A 15,740-nucleotide genomic window follows, 5' to 3' on the forward strand; every position below is an offset into this window, starting at 1 on the left:
CCTATATGTCCATCAACAGCTGGATTTAAAAAATGTGAAATTTATATATTGAGTGCTACTTAATTATAAAGAAGGATAATGTGACTCATTTTTAGGAAAATGGATGCACCTTGAGACCATAATGCTAAACAAGATATAGAAACAGTGGTTAAATATTGCATGATTTCTTTTACATGAGAAACTCAAACCATAAATAATTTAAAGAATAAAATAAAAGATGATAGGAAATGGGGCAGTAGACCTTTTGTAGTTGAGAAGGGGATCTAGGGATGCAGGGGCTAGGAAAAAGAAGAGATAGATAGATAGATAGATAGATAGATAGATAGATAGATAGATAGAGATATAGAGATAGATATCACGCTTGTGATACATAATGAATATATTCATTGTGAGGAATTACATGCCCCAGTTAGGAGAATTTCTATCATTGTATAAAACATACGTTAAGTATGAGAATCAGAGTTCATATGTCAACATTGTGATACTTATTTTTTCATTGCTATAAAACAATAGTAATTTTAAGTGCTCCAATCACTGATAAAGATAGAAATAAAACAGGGCCAGGGATTTAGCGCAGTAGCACCATGCCTGCCTCGCAAGCACAAGGTCCTGAGTTCGATCCCCAGTACCAAAAGAAAAAGAAAGAAAGAAAATAACATTGCCATTCTTCAAACTAATTTAGTATTTTTTAATAATCTTTCAGACTTTTAAATTTCAAAAGAATTTTCTAACATACCATTCTTGTTTCCATTACAAGGTTAATTCTAAAGAAAATCAAGAATAGCTTTTAAGTTGCTGTGAACATTGTGGCAGGCTTTAAAAGGAAAACAAAAGTGATGTCAAGAAATCTAGGTTTCAATACTAATTGTCTTCTAATCTCTTTGTTCTAGTCCTACTTTCATAGCTCTGAAATACTTTTAAAGATGATAAAAATTGCTAAACTTCCTTTCTTCATCAGAAATCTATCATTGTATATTATATACCTCATTTGAAAATATTAAATATTCAAAATTCAAAAGATTTTTAGAATGAGCTCAGCAGAGGAATAAATACAGGAAAGAAAGTTATAGCACATCAAACTTGAACAAAACATTTTCCAAAGTACTTAAAAATATTTTTTCCAAACTCCAAAGAAAAACAATCCATCAAAATTCCCTTACAATCTCTTTTTTTGGAGGAGAGGAGGTTTTAGGGCTTGAACCTAGCACCTTATACTGTTCTACATTCCTAGCCCTATTTAATTTTATTTTGATTCAAACTAAATCCCTCAGGCTGGCTTCAAATCTGGGATTTTTCCTGCCTCAGGTTCCTAGGTGACTAGAATTATGGGATTACCACCCAAAATCTCTAATCTCTAATCAAATGTTATTATAGCAACAGTGAACCAGCATTCTGGAAATATTCCCTGAGAAAGGAATTCAACAAATACAACAGCTGAACATAACACAATAAGCGGATGCACAAAAAACATGTTGGATAGTGAAATATATTTTATCTGTCCAATCCATACATAGCTACAACCTCATGTTTACGCACATACGTAAGATTTTGGTTGACTTAGCCACTTCCATCGGAAGTTAAACTTCTCACAAATGGACATAACTATCCATAAAGACAATGTAATCATCTACTACTGCATAAAACATAAGCTACCATCATATTGATACATGAAACAATAAATAATGACACTGTGACAATGGAAGGAAAAATGATGGATAGCATAAGAAAATATGAATTCAGGGCCAGGATTTAGCTCAACGGTGCTGCTGCCTGCCTTGCAAGCACAAGGTCCTGAGTTTGATCCCCAGTACCAAAAAAAAAATGATTTAGTATTCATGAAAATACAAATTCAGACCTACAGACTATTCAACTCCTTTCAATATAAACTCTTCAAGCAAATTTCAAAGAGTAAGATCCTAATAACACAAAATAAATGAAAATTCACTTTGATTTTATAAGGGATACATGAAAACTATTAAAATCTAAAGTATACAAACAAGAAAATACTGTAGTGTTGTAGTGATTGTTTTGCAGTTGCTGTTGTAGCTTCTGTAAGTTTTTCATAATTTATGATAGTGCAGATATAGATACAGAGATAAATGTAGAACTGATAAATGTAGAATTGATTGATTGATTTTAGCAGTACTGGAGATTGAATCCAGAGTCTTCACAATGAGCTACATCCCTAGCCTTTCTTTATTTTGACACAGGATCTCAATAAAGTGCTCAATTGCCCAGGCTGGGCTCACAAGTTAGAATCCTCCCATGTCAGCCTCCCAGAGTACCGGGATTATATGCCACCATGCCTGGCTAACTTCTGCTATATTTAGAAACTTTTACACTTTGAGGCTTAATCTCAACCAGCCATTTAATTGCCTCTCAGTCATTTGCAAAATATGAAAATATATTCATTCAAGGATCTGCTTTCAAGTTTTAAAACGCACATCATTGCTAAAATCCATTGAACCCTTAAAGCTAAGGTAATATAGATACTTTTATAGATTCTTTCACTTACTAAGAAGATTCAAAAAATGATTACACATTTGTGACTGTGACAAAATCTATCAGGTATTAACTTGTTTTATGTCTGAGACTGAAGAGGTCAACATTCTTTCTATGTTGTAAAGGTGATAAGTTTGATATCTGAAAGGAAACCGAAATGTATTTGAAGTGCGGGCTGCCATTTAGAGTCCTACAAACAACCTAGCTGAGGGCAAATACAAAATCATATCTAGATGAAATGTATATCAGGTTCAATTTTTAAGGGAAAGACTGATGAAGACTAAACTGTTTTTAGCACATTTCTTAAGCACAATCATAGTAGCCTTAAATTATCTACATATCCAAACAGTGACACTCACAGGTATAAAATAATGGGAAATGAAAGGTAATAAGAATCAAGAGACTAAGGGAATGGTTTCATAGCAAATCTTACTGAGTAGTCAGGCACTGTCCTACACATTTCATTTATGCTATTTGATTTAATCTTTATAATATATCCATGCAGTTGAAATAATCACCTACCGTCAAGGATATTTGCAGTTAAATTACATAATGCAATTCATATAACTAAAAACTAGTACAGCCACATTTTTAAACATAATTTCCAGCTCAGCAGTCATTTTGTTACAAAACTCAAACTAAATACACATTTTCCTATTGTCTATTAAGAAGTGATATTATTTCTTATCCCTGAAATCTAATATAAAAAGTTAGCTACAATCACAAGACCTAGAAATCAGGGGGAAACTGTCCTTTTAAAAAAATTTTCATGTATCCATGACTTATAATGTATTATAAATCTATTTTGTTAATTATTCTCTAGACAAGTATAACAACTTGCTGAAGAATTTGTCTTTAGTCTTACCCCCAGAAAAGAAAACCTGTCTATTACAATAATATGCTTAGACATAACCATTAAATAATGAACATTAAAAATAAATGTTCTTGACTCCCACTTCCAGTTAGCATACAGAGACCTGCAAGAGAATTTCACTTCCAACCTAACAACCACACCAAATCAGTTAATCTGTAAAAATCATAGTCTCTGGAAACTCATCATAGAGCTAAGAATGCAAAGAAACCTAAGTTAACAAAATTCTAGAAAGTAATATGCCCTTTCCAAAAAGAACACAGATGCATATGCTTCCATCACCAGTGGAGGTGGAAGCTTCCATTTCCTCCTCCCTAGAGGAGGAAGAATCTGTCATAAAGGTTTCAAAACACACAAACTGAACTTTCAACAAACTTACAATTGGCCATACATGGGCTACCATGAGGAACTGATATTCAGAGCAGGCACCACAACAGAGAAAACCTGCACCGCCCCACCTACTCTTTCCACTAGCCATTACCAAATGCAAGTGCACAAAAGTTTACACTAAAGCAGACACAGCAGGAGCTGAGAGAGATCCTTTTTCTTTTTAATTAATTTTATTGGTACATTTTAGGTATACAATATAATGAAATACATCATTGGAAATTTGCACCTTTACATAATCTCTCTTGGTTCTTATTTTTTTTCCCCATTCCACTGCCCTCCCTTCAACACCTATTTACAGCAACTTTATTTCCATTTTTTCATTTTCTCATATAAATTCCATTCCCTTCTTTCCTTTCCCCTTTCCCTCCCACTTCCCCTTCTCCTTTCCCCTTTTCTTCCTATTTCACATTATCTGGTATACTTTTAGTTCTTATTTATACTTTCAATTTCTCACACTAGAGAAACTATTCAGTATTTACACGTGTGTCCTATTTATTTCACTTAAGAGGATGGCCTCAATATGCATCAATTTAGCTATAAGTGTCTCTAATTTCTCATTTTTTATGGCTGAGTAGTACTCTATTTTGTAAAAAAAAATCCCACATTTTCTTTATCAAGTCTCCAGTTAATGGGCATTTGGGCTGCTTGCAAGTTTTCGCTATTGCAAATGGTGCTGCTATGAACCTGGGTGTACATATATCACTGTGCTATGATTCTTTTAATTCTTTGGGGAAAATACCCAGGAGGGGAATTGCTGGCTCAAATGGGACTTCCAGTCCTACTTCTTTGAGGTATCTCCATATTGATATCCGCAGTGGACACTCCCACCAGCAGTGGAAAAGTTCCTCTTTCCCCACTGCACCGCAAGCATTGGTGGTGGTTGATTTCATGATAGCAGCCATTCTTTCTGGGGTGAGGTGGAATCTCAGCATTGTTTTCATTTGCATCACTCAAAGGACCAGTGATGTTGAACATTTTTTCATATGTTCAGTTGCTATTTCTACTTCTTTGTCTGAGAAATGTCTCTTCATTTAAGATGCCCATTTTTGGATTGGGTCTTTGATTTTGGGAGGTCTAATTATTTTAAGTTCTTTATAGATTCAAAATAGTAGACCTTTGTTTGAGGAACAGCTCGTGAAAATTTTTTCCCACATTGTGGGTTGTCTCTTCACACTGCTGGTGGTTTCTCTTGCTGTGCAGAAGCTTTTTAGTAAGAAGAGATCCCACTTGTTGATTGTTTGTGGTAGGTCATGGGCAACTGAGGTTTTGTTCATAAAATCTTTTCCTACACCAATGTCTTCAAGAGTTCTTCTCTAACTCTCTTCCAGCCAGTCTAGAGTTTCTGTTTTAATATTTAGATCTTTAAACCATTTACATTTTAGGTTAGTGCATGGTGAGAGATATACGTCCAGTTTTAGTCTTTGACAAGTTGAAACCCAATTTTTCCAGCACCATTTATTAAAGAGGCTATCTTTTCTCCAGTGAGGGTGTTTGGCTCCTTTGTCAAAGATCAGGTGACTGAGTGTGTCTGAAGTTGTTTCTGTATCTTCTAATCTGTTCCACTGGTCCTCAGGTCTGTTTCTTTGCCATTACCATGCTGTTTTTATCACAGTGGCTTTGTAGTATAGTTTCAAGATGGGGATTGTGATACCCCCTGGCATGTCTCTGTTACCTAGAATTGCTTTTGCTATTCTGGGTCTCTTCTTGTTCCAAATGAATTTTTAGATTGTTTTCTCAAGATCCGTGAAGTATGCTGCTGGAATTTCAATGGGATTGCATTGAATCTAGTAATTTTGGAAGTATGGCCATTTTCACTATGTTGATCCTTCCTACCCAGGAGCATGGGATGTCTTTCCATTTTCTGATCTCGTCTTCAATCTCTCTTTTCAGAGTGCTATAGTTTTCAGAGAAGAGGTCTTTGCTTTCTTTCATTAGGTTGATTCCTAGGTATTTCAGTTTTTTGGATTCTATTGTGAAAGGAATTGTTTGCCCTATTTTGTCTCAGTGAGTCTGTTGTTCAGGTAGAGGAAAGCTATTGATTTTTGTGTGTTGACCTGGTATCCAGCTACTCTACTGAATTTGGTTATTAAGTCTAGAAGACTTTTGGTGGCATTCCTGGGGTCTTCCATATAGAGTATCACGTCATCTGCAAATAATGACAATTTGACTTCTCCATTTCCTATCTTTATTCCTTTTATTTCTTTCTCTTGTCTAGTTGCCATGGCTAATGTTTCCAAAAGTATATTGAACAGGAGTAGTGATAGTGGACATCCTTGTCTTGTTCCCAATTTTAGTGTGAAGGATTTCAATTTTTGTCCATTTAGTATGATATTGGCTGTTGGTTTTTCATAGATGGCTTTTATCAGTTTGAGGTAGAGACCGTCTAGTCCAGTTTTTTTAGGGTTTTTATCATAAATGTGTATTGGATTTTGTCAGATGCTTTTTCTGCGTCTATTGAGATGATCATATGGTTTTTGTCCTTGACTCTATTGATATAGTGTATTGCATTGATTGATTTGCACATGTTGAACCATGCCTGCATCCCTGGGATGAATCCCACGTGGTCAGAGTGTATGATCTTCTTGGTAATCTTGTGCATTCTATTTGCCAGTATCTTAGTAAGGATTTTTGTATCTATATTCATTAGTGAGATTGGCCTACAGTTCTCTTTTTTGGTTGGGTCTTTATCTGCTTTGGGGATCAAAGTGATGCTTGCTTCCAGGAATGAATTTGGGAGTATTGCTTCCCTTTCAATTTCATTGAAGAGTTTAAACGGTAGTGGCAGTAGTTCCTCTCTAAATGTCTTGTAGAATCCAGCAGTGAAGCCATCAGGGCTTGGGCATTTCTTAGTTGATAAATTTTTAATTACATTTTCAATTTCACTGGTTGATATTGGGTTGTTTAGAAGTTTTAAGTCTTCTTTATTCAACTTTGGTAATTCATACATATCTAGGAATCTGTCCATTTCTTCCATGTTTCCCATCTTATTAGCATATAGGTTCTCGAAGTAGGTATTTATGATCCTCTGGATTTCTGCTAGGTCTCTTGTAATGTCACCCTTTTCATTCCTAATTGCATGGATTTGGGCATTTTCTTTCCTTTTTCTGATAAGGTGGGCTAAGAGTTTGTCAATTTTGTTTATTCTTTCGAAGAACCAACTCTTGGCTTCACTGATTTTTTGTATTGTTTTCTTAGTCTCCACTGCATTTATTTCTGCCCTGATCTTTATAATTTTCTCCTATGGGCTTTGGGTTTGTCCTGCTCTTCTTTTTCTAGAAGCTTGAGGTTCAGCATCAGGTTGTTTAACTGAGCTCGCTTTGCTTTCCTAATAGGAATATTCACTGCTATTAATTTCCCTCGTAAGACTGCTTTCACTGTGTCCCATACATTCTGATATGTTGTACTGTCATGGTGATTTAATTGTAGGACATGTCTGAGTTCTTCTTGAATTTCCTCTGTGACCCATTGGCTATTCAGAAGTTTGTTGTTCAATTAACATGTGTTTATGAGATTTTTGTAGTTTCTTTTGCTATTGCTTTCCAATTTCATCACACTATAGTCTGATAATATACACGGGATAACTTCAATTCCTTTGCACTTACTTAAACATGTTCTATGCGTGAGTATGTGGTCCATTTTGGAGAATGACCCATGTGCAGCTGAAAAGAATGTGTATTCTGATTTTGTGGGGTGGTATAGCCTGTAAACATGTTAAGTTCATTTGTTCAAGAGTTTGATTGAGTTCTAGTAATTCATTGCTTATTTTTGGTCTAGTTGATCTATCTATTTGTGACAGTGTGGTATTGAGGTTCCCCAACTATTGTATTAATGCTTATATGATATTTCATGTCCATTAGTATTTGTTTTATATAGTCGGGTGCACTAGTGTTTGGTGCATAGATATTTATGATTGTCATCTCTTCCTCTTGGATTGTTCCCTTTACCAGGATGTACTGTCCTTCTTTGTCTCTCTAAATCACTGTGGGTTTCAAATCTTCTTGGTCTGCAAAGAGGATAGCTACTCCCACTTTTTTTCAGGTTCCTGTTGCATGGAGTATTGTTTTCCACCCTTTAACTTTCAGTCTATGAGTTTCTTTTTGAATCAAGTGTGTTTCTTGTATTCAGCATATTGTTGGGTCTTGCTTCTTGACCCATTCTGCCAGTCTATTTCTTTTGACTGGTGAATTGAGACCATTAACATTGATGGTCATAACTGATACGTATTGACTTATCATTGTCATGACTTTTTCTTTTTGTTGGATTCTCCCCCTTTACGTTTAATTTCTTGTCGTGCCCAGTGGATTCATTCTGCTGGGCTTCCAGGGGTTGTGATCCTTGTTGTCTTTTCCTAGGATTTTGTCTAAAATTTTTTGGAGTGCTGGTTTGGTTTCATGAAGTTCCTAAGGTGCTCTTTGTCATGAAAGTATCTTATTTCTCCATCAATTTTAAAAGATAGATTTGCAGGGTACATCAATCTGGATTGGAGGCTGTTTTCCTTTAGGGCTTGAAATATGTAACTCCAAGCTCTTCTTGCCCTGAGGGTTTGCATTGAGAAGTCTGCTGTGATCCTGATGGGCTTTCCTGTATATGTGATTTGTTTATTTTCTCTAATTGCTTGTAGAATTTTGTTCTTCTATTGGGTTTCTGGAATCTTAACTATTATATGCCTCTGTGTAGATTTTTTTTAATCAAGACTAGTTGGAGTCCTATATGCCTCACTTATCTGTATGTCAAGTTCTTTTGCCCTGCTTGTGAAGTTTTCTGCCATTATTTCTGTGAGCAGTTTTTTTTATGTCATCTGCACTCTCTCCTGTTTCTTCATTGACTCCAATCAGCCTTATATTATTCTTCTTTAGATCATCTACCAGCTGCTGGATTGGCGTGTCATGGTCCCTTACCATTTTAAAAAAATATTTCTTTTCCTGGTCACTACTTGCAATCTTGTCTTCTGTATCTGAAATTCTGTCCTCACATTGGCCTCCTTCTGCTGTGTAATCTTTCACTGGAGTTTTTCATGTCCTGGAAATCTGTTTGCATCTGTTTTTGTTTTGGTTTTAGTACCAGAGATCAAACTGAGGTCCTTGCACTTGTGAGGCAGGCAGTGGAACCACTGAGCTAAATTCCCGGCCTGTTTGCATCTGTTTTATGGATTCCATTTGTTTCCTTTGTTTGGATTCCATCATGTTCCTCAGCTCCTGTATTTTTTTATCTGTGTCCTCCCTAGATTTGTTAATCATGTCTTCCACTATGGGCACAATCTCTGCTGTTATCTGAGAAATTATTTCTGAGTTCATTTTTTCCAGATCCCCTTTTGTTGCCAGTTCAGGGAGTCCAGGTGGTTAAGTATCAAATTGTTACATCGCATTTCCCTTTGGGGTTGCTTTAGATGATCTAGAAGTCTGGTTTGGAGACTTGCTTAAGTGTCGTCTCATTTCAACAGGGGCGGGGATATGGGGTGTGTGTGTACTGCTGATGACCCTGCAGCTCACCTCCTTGGTGCTGGGGGCAGTGGTACGGCGGCCCAGAAGGTTCACGTCCTCTGGACTGGGGGTGGCTCTACTACTTGGCACTGGGGGCAGTGGTACGGTGGCCCAGAAGGTTCACCTCCTCTGCTTCTCGTTGCTCTTCAGGTGACTGTTAAGAGTCGGATAAGGAAGAGTGCAGAGTGTCTGTGTGCATAATGGAAACTGGAGGATTTAGTCAAAGGTCTGGAGCTCACTGCAGTGTCCCATGTCAGTCTGTATTAGGAAGCCAATGAGACTATACAGGAAGGCTGAAGACTCTATGTCACTGGAAGGCTGAAAGATCTGGGCCTGAAACAGAAGAGTCTGCACTGGAACCCAGGAGATGATGTCCAAGGTGAAGGCAAAGACTGGCGCTCCTCTGAAGAACAGAAGCCAAGAGAGATCCTTTTTTTTTTTCGTACCAGGGATCACAGCAGGCAGCAAAACCACTAAGCTAAATCCCCAGCCCAAGAGAAATCCTTTTTAAAGCATGCTGGACCCTTCCTTAGTGAAAGGCAACAATCCCCTGAGGCCAGTAGTGAAACAGAAGATGTGACAGAAATTCCACCCAGGCCCTTAGATCTTTATCCAGGAGCAAATACCAGTTCCGTAAGGATATTTCTAGGCTAGGAGTATAAAAATCTCTTTGATAGGTCGCACAGAACAGGCCGAATCAGCCCGCTGCAGACAGGCAGGTCTGGGAACGCCCTACCGAGGTCCTGAGTGACGCGGAAGACACCGAATCACCCCGCTGCAGACAGGCAGCCACCTGATTCCACACTACAAAGTCGCAGAGGACACCAGACCACCAGACCAAGGTACTGAGTCCCACTGTTCCCAGCCCAGAGGTAGGGGCTTCTGAGCCGTCGTCCCACTGCTCCTGGTCCAGAGGAAGGGGCTTCCCGGTCACCATCCCTCCCACTGCTCCCAGCCCAGAGGAAAGGGCTTTTGGGCCACCTTCTGTCCCGCTGCTCCTGGCCCAGAGGAAGGGGCTTCCAGGCCACCATCCCTCCCACTGTTCCCGGCCCAGAGGGAGGGGCTTCTGAACCGCCATCCCACTGCTCCTGGTCCAGAGGAAGGGGTTTCCCAGCCACCATCCCTCCAGCTGCTCCCAGCCCACAGGAAAGGGCTTTTGGGTCACCATCCCTACCGCTGCTCCTGGCCCCTGTCCCACCTAACCCAGCTCAGAGGAGGTAATCCGTGCAGGCGCTAACAGGGCCCTGCCCCAGTTGAAATGAGAAAACACATAAATAAGTCTCAAAACCAGACTTCCAGATCACCTACAGCAACCCCAAAGGGAAATGAGATGGAACACTCTGATACTCAACCACCTGGACACACTGAACTGGCAACAAAAGGCGATCTGGAAAAAATGAAATCAGAAATAATTTCTCAGATAACAGGAGAAATTGTGCCCCTAGTGCAAGACATGATTAATAAATCTAGAAAGGAGCTGAGGAACATGATGGAATCCCAACATAAGAAACAAATGGAATCCATAAAACAGATCCAAATAGATTTCCAGGACATGAAAAACTCCATTGAAAGTCTACACAGCAGAATGAGCCAATGTGAGGACAGAATTTCAGATACAGAAGATAAGATTGCAATTAGTGACCAGGAAAAGAAAAATTGCTTCAAAAATCCCTTTGATAATAAACACTCTTGGCCTTCAGTGAACTCTTGTCTGAAAACAGGGCAACAGGACAAGAAAGACCTGAGTAGCAAACTGCAGAATACAGGCCTGGCAAAGACAGCTCTCTAACAATCCAAAAATTTGGTACTTTACAGAAAAGAGAGATTGTCCACAGTTTGTCATGGTTTGTGGAGCTGGAGTCAGAAAAAGAACTGAAGTAAAAAATATACATTAAAGCTTAGAAATCAATGGAATAACAAATGGATAACCAATAGGAAAAAATCAATAATCAAATGAGGCTTCTTTGAAAAATTAATATACCTCTAGTAGACTAACTAAAAGGAGAAAAAAATACAAATTTCTAGTATCAGAAATAAAGGAGATTTATCACTATAGAATCTACAGATATTTAAAGAATAATAAAGACTATAGGGTTTTTTTATTGTTGCTTTTTTTGGCACCAGGGAACGAACTCGGGACCTTGTGCTTGTGAGGCAGGTGGCAACACCACGGAGCTAAATACTTGGGCCTCACAGACTACAGTTTTTAAAAACTATGCCAGTGAATTTACAACTGACTAAAATGAAATGGGCCTATCCTTTTAAAATAAAACTGATGTATAAATTTAATAGAAAAAAATATCTTCACAACCAAGTAGGACAAGATTTCTAAAGCACAATGAGCATTAATCACTTAATTAATTAGAAAAATCAAATGTAATCAAAACTACTACCAACCAAGATACTCATGAAAAAGATGACTAAGCAAATAGGCTGAGAAAAAGTGCTCATAATACATCTTGTATCCATAATACACGAAAAAGAATAAGGAAAAGGCAAATAGCTCAATATTTTTAAGTGGACAAATGAGTTTAACAGATATTCCTGTGAAAATCAGTAAGCATAGGAAAATATCTTGAATATCACTATTCATCAGGGAAAAGCAAATTAAAACCACAATGATAGCACAGACACTACTGGAATAACATGGAGAAAAACTCTTGAAAATTCATTCCTCCATTAAAAAAAAAAAAATGAGCACAATGGAAAATATTGTCAAAATTAACCTTTTCAGAATTCTTGAAATTAACAAAAGGATTTCTATAGTTTGACAAGTATTTATTAAAAAAAACCGGTTGAACTTCAGTAAGGATAGTGAACTTTGGAGTATTTTAATTGCCTTCATCCCGTTCCCATTTCCCATGCCCTGCAGTTATCTTAAAAACCAACCACCCATAATCATAGTAAAAAGTAAGCAGCCTGGAGCCATTGAAGGGGACAGAAAAGATTGGTGTACCCCAAAAGCCCCATCCCCAGAGAAGTGTCCCTATTTGGCCACCTGGAAGCTCTCTGTAAAGCTTCATTCTTTGAATCTGCCTTTAACCTACTCAGAACTCACACTGTTTACACAGCACTACTTCAGGACATGTGACCAAAAAACCAAATACAACTGTTTACCATCAGTTGCCTGAGATGATGGTACTAATTGGAACTAACAAAAGAATAATCAAAAAACTTAACAGAAAAAATTGGGAAAGAAATGTTTACAGGAGGCTTTGAAAAGCTCCAGTATATACTGGGAATCTCAGGCTATGTACAAATCCAGGCAAATCCTAAGAAGGGCCTATCTGAGAAAGATCTTATCTCTGGCTGACCTTGAGGGTCTACAAAAGCAGAAGCAAAGGTCAGGACACAATTGTTAGCTGCCTGCGGAGCCCTGAAATCATGCTTCAAAGCAAGTGCTTGCAGAAAGTGCTGCAAAGGCCAAGAAAATTATTATCTTAAGGCATTTAAGAAATTTTTCTAATCACTAGCTAACTGCTAAGCCAATCAAGCAGAAATTGCACTGACTGCATTTGACAAAGAATAGAGAATTTAGAGAAAAAGCCTATGAAAGTCATTAAACAAATGGCAGAAACACAAGGAACAAATCCTAAGAAACAAGAGAATTTGATTTCCAGAGTTGCCATAATATACTACTTAAAATGTGCATGTTCAAAAACAACAAAATTACAAAAACAAAGAAATAAAAAAGTATGGTTCATACACAGAAAAAAAGGAGTAAATAAAATCTGTTTCTGAGGAAGCAAGATATATGACTTAGCAGACAAATACTTTAAACCAACTATTACAAGTATCCTCTAAAAATTAAAAGAAACCATGGTTAAAGAATTAAGTCACTATGAAATTAGAGAGTTTTTAAAACCAAAATAGAAATTATGAACTTGAAAACTACTGTGAAATGGAGAAAAAAATCACTAGTGAGGCTCAGTATTAGATATGAGCACATAATAGAAAGAATCAGCAAATTTGGTGATAGATCAAGTGAGATTGTCCTAAGAGGCACAAAGAGAACTGAATAAAGAAAATGAACAGATTTGAAATGGGCAGGGTGTCGAGTTCATCAACATGAATATAATGGGAAGGATATAAAGGAGGGAAGGAAGAAATAATAGTGAAGAAATAATGTCTAAAATCTTGCCAAATTGACAAAATGTCCAAAAACATCCAAGTTTAATAAAATCTAAATAGGATACATTCAGAGATCAGCATTTATACACATTATATTGGTCCATTTTCCATTGCTATAACAAAATATCTAAGGCCAGGTAATATACAAAGAAATTTATTTAGCTCACAATTTTCAAGATTGAAAGTCCAACGACAGGCAACCCCATCTGTTCAGCCTCTGGTGAGGGCCCCTTTGGTTATGTCACAGCACAGCAGAGGGCATCACAGTAGCAGTGTGAGAGAGAGAGAGATCCATGGCAAAGCAGGAAAACAAAGAGTGGGGAAAGGTCAGTCTTGCTCTTTTAACAACTTATTTCCTTGGGAACTCACTCCACAAACCAGCATTAATCTCTTCTGAAGGCAGTTTCCCCAATGACCAAATTACCTTCCACTAGGACCCATCTCTGAAAGGTTCACAATCCTTCAGCACCGCCACACTGGGAATCAAGTTTCCAGGACACGAACTTTTGGGGAACAAACCACAGCCAAACCATAGTACACAACCTAATCAACCTATCAAAAGCCAAAAAGAGAATCTTTATAGCAGAGAGAAGAGGGACTCATCATGTAGAGAAGATCCCTAATAAGATTAATAAATGACTCCTTACCAGAAACTAGGGAGGCCAGAGGTAGTAAAATGACATATTCAAAGTGCTAAAAGAAATTGTCAGTAATTCTATATCCAATAAAACTATCCTTCAAAATACAAAGAATAAAGTAAGACATTTCCAAATATGCAAAAAATGAGAGAATTTATCACTAGCAGAACTGCCACAAGAAATACAGGCTGAAATGAAAGCCCACTAAATGGTAACTCAATTCCACAGAAAGAAGTAACAAGTATGAGTAAAGGAAACAACATAAGAAAATAAACAACATAAAAATGTTTTTGGCTGTCCTTTTCTAGTCCTGGCTTAAAAGACAAATTCATGAGGATAGTTATGATAAAAAGATAGACAATAACAAGTGTTAGTGATGATATGAAAAAATTGGAACACAATATATTACTGGTAGAAACTTATAATGGTACAGCTACTTTGGAAACATGTTGATAATTTCTCAAAATGTTAAAGTCACTATATGACTGAGCAATGCCTCTCCTAGGTATATGTACAAGAAAACTGAAAGCATATAATCCATATAAAAACTACAGCAGCATTATTCAGAATAGACCAAAAATGAAAAGAAGCCAGCTGTCCATCAACTGATCAATGGGTAAACAAAATGGAAAATATCTATACAAAAGAATATAATTCTGTCATAAAAAGCAACAAAGTAGTAACATACACTACAATATTAAAGAAAACATTACATCACGTGAAATGTCAGATATGCAGGCCACAAACTATATGATCCCATTCATATGATGTGTACAGAATAGGCAAATCTATAGAAACAAAGAATAGTGGTGATTGATGAGTCTAGGGATGAGAAAAGGGAAAAAATGGGTAGGAAATATTAATAGATATGAGGCTTCTTTTTAGGGGTGATGAAAATAGACAGTGGTGTGGCTGCACCACTCTGAATATATTAACCACTTTTAAAAAGTAAATTTTATACTCTATGGATTATATCGCCATAAAATCTATAAAACAAAACATGGTATGTTACTATTTCATACTTAGTAGAATAAGTAAAATCAAACAGACTAAAAATACCAATGTTAACAAGAATGTAGAATACTACTGTTGGTTAAAAGTAAAATAGTACAACTGCTTTAGAGAATTGTTTGCGAGTGTGTTGTAAATGTAAATAGAAACCTAACCTACGACACATCAATTCAAGTGCCAGTTTGGTACTCAAAAGAACTGAAAGCCTATGACCACAAAACTTATACAGAAACATTAATATCACCTTATTCGTAACAGCCCCAAAATAGAAGTGATGCAGATGTCTGTCAACAAGAGAATGAATAATAAACTGTGGTATATTTGGACAATGGAGTAGTATTCAGAAATTATAACAAATAGGTGCAGCAACACTGATGAATCTCAGATTCAATCTCTTAAAGGAAAGAAGCCAGATACACACACACAAATACATATAGAGCCACACTATATGATTCTATTTATATAAAGCTGAATAGGCCAAACTAATGGCAGAAGAGAGAATAGTTTCCAGGGTAAAGGGAAGGGATATAAAAAAACATTTGGAGGTGATAAAAAGTAATCTGCGTGGTTATAAGAGTATATAAAATTGTCAAAACCAAATTAACTTAAAATCTGTGCATTGTATTATATGAAAACTTTATAACAAGTAAAAAGAATACCTGAGAGAAAAATTAACTTTTTTACTAAATGCTCACAAGTGAAATAATAGGATGTCTG

At 36.9% G+C, this 15,740-nt stretch overlaps 1 protein-coding gene across 2 annotated transcripts in view; it reads right to left on the minus strand.

Annotated features, from left to right (window-relative positions):
- The window catches only part of Vwa8 (von Willebrand factor A domain containing 8), a 443,736-nt gene that overhangs the window by 407,824 nt on the left and 20,172 nt on the right, over positions 1-15,740 (minus strand). The window lies entirely within an intron of this gene.

This window comes from Heterocephalus glaber, unplaced genomic scaffold (assembly GCF_053883595.1).
Source record: "Heterocephalus glaber isolate CG9 unplaced genomic scaffold, H.glaber_assembly_v1.0 deba00001666, whole genome shotgun sequence".
In the NCBI taxonomy this organism is placed as follows: Eukaryota; Metazoa; Chordata; class Mammalia; order Rodentia; family Bathyergidae; genus Heterocephalus; species Heterocephalus glaber.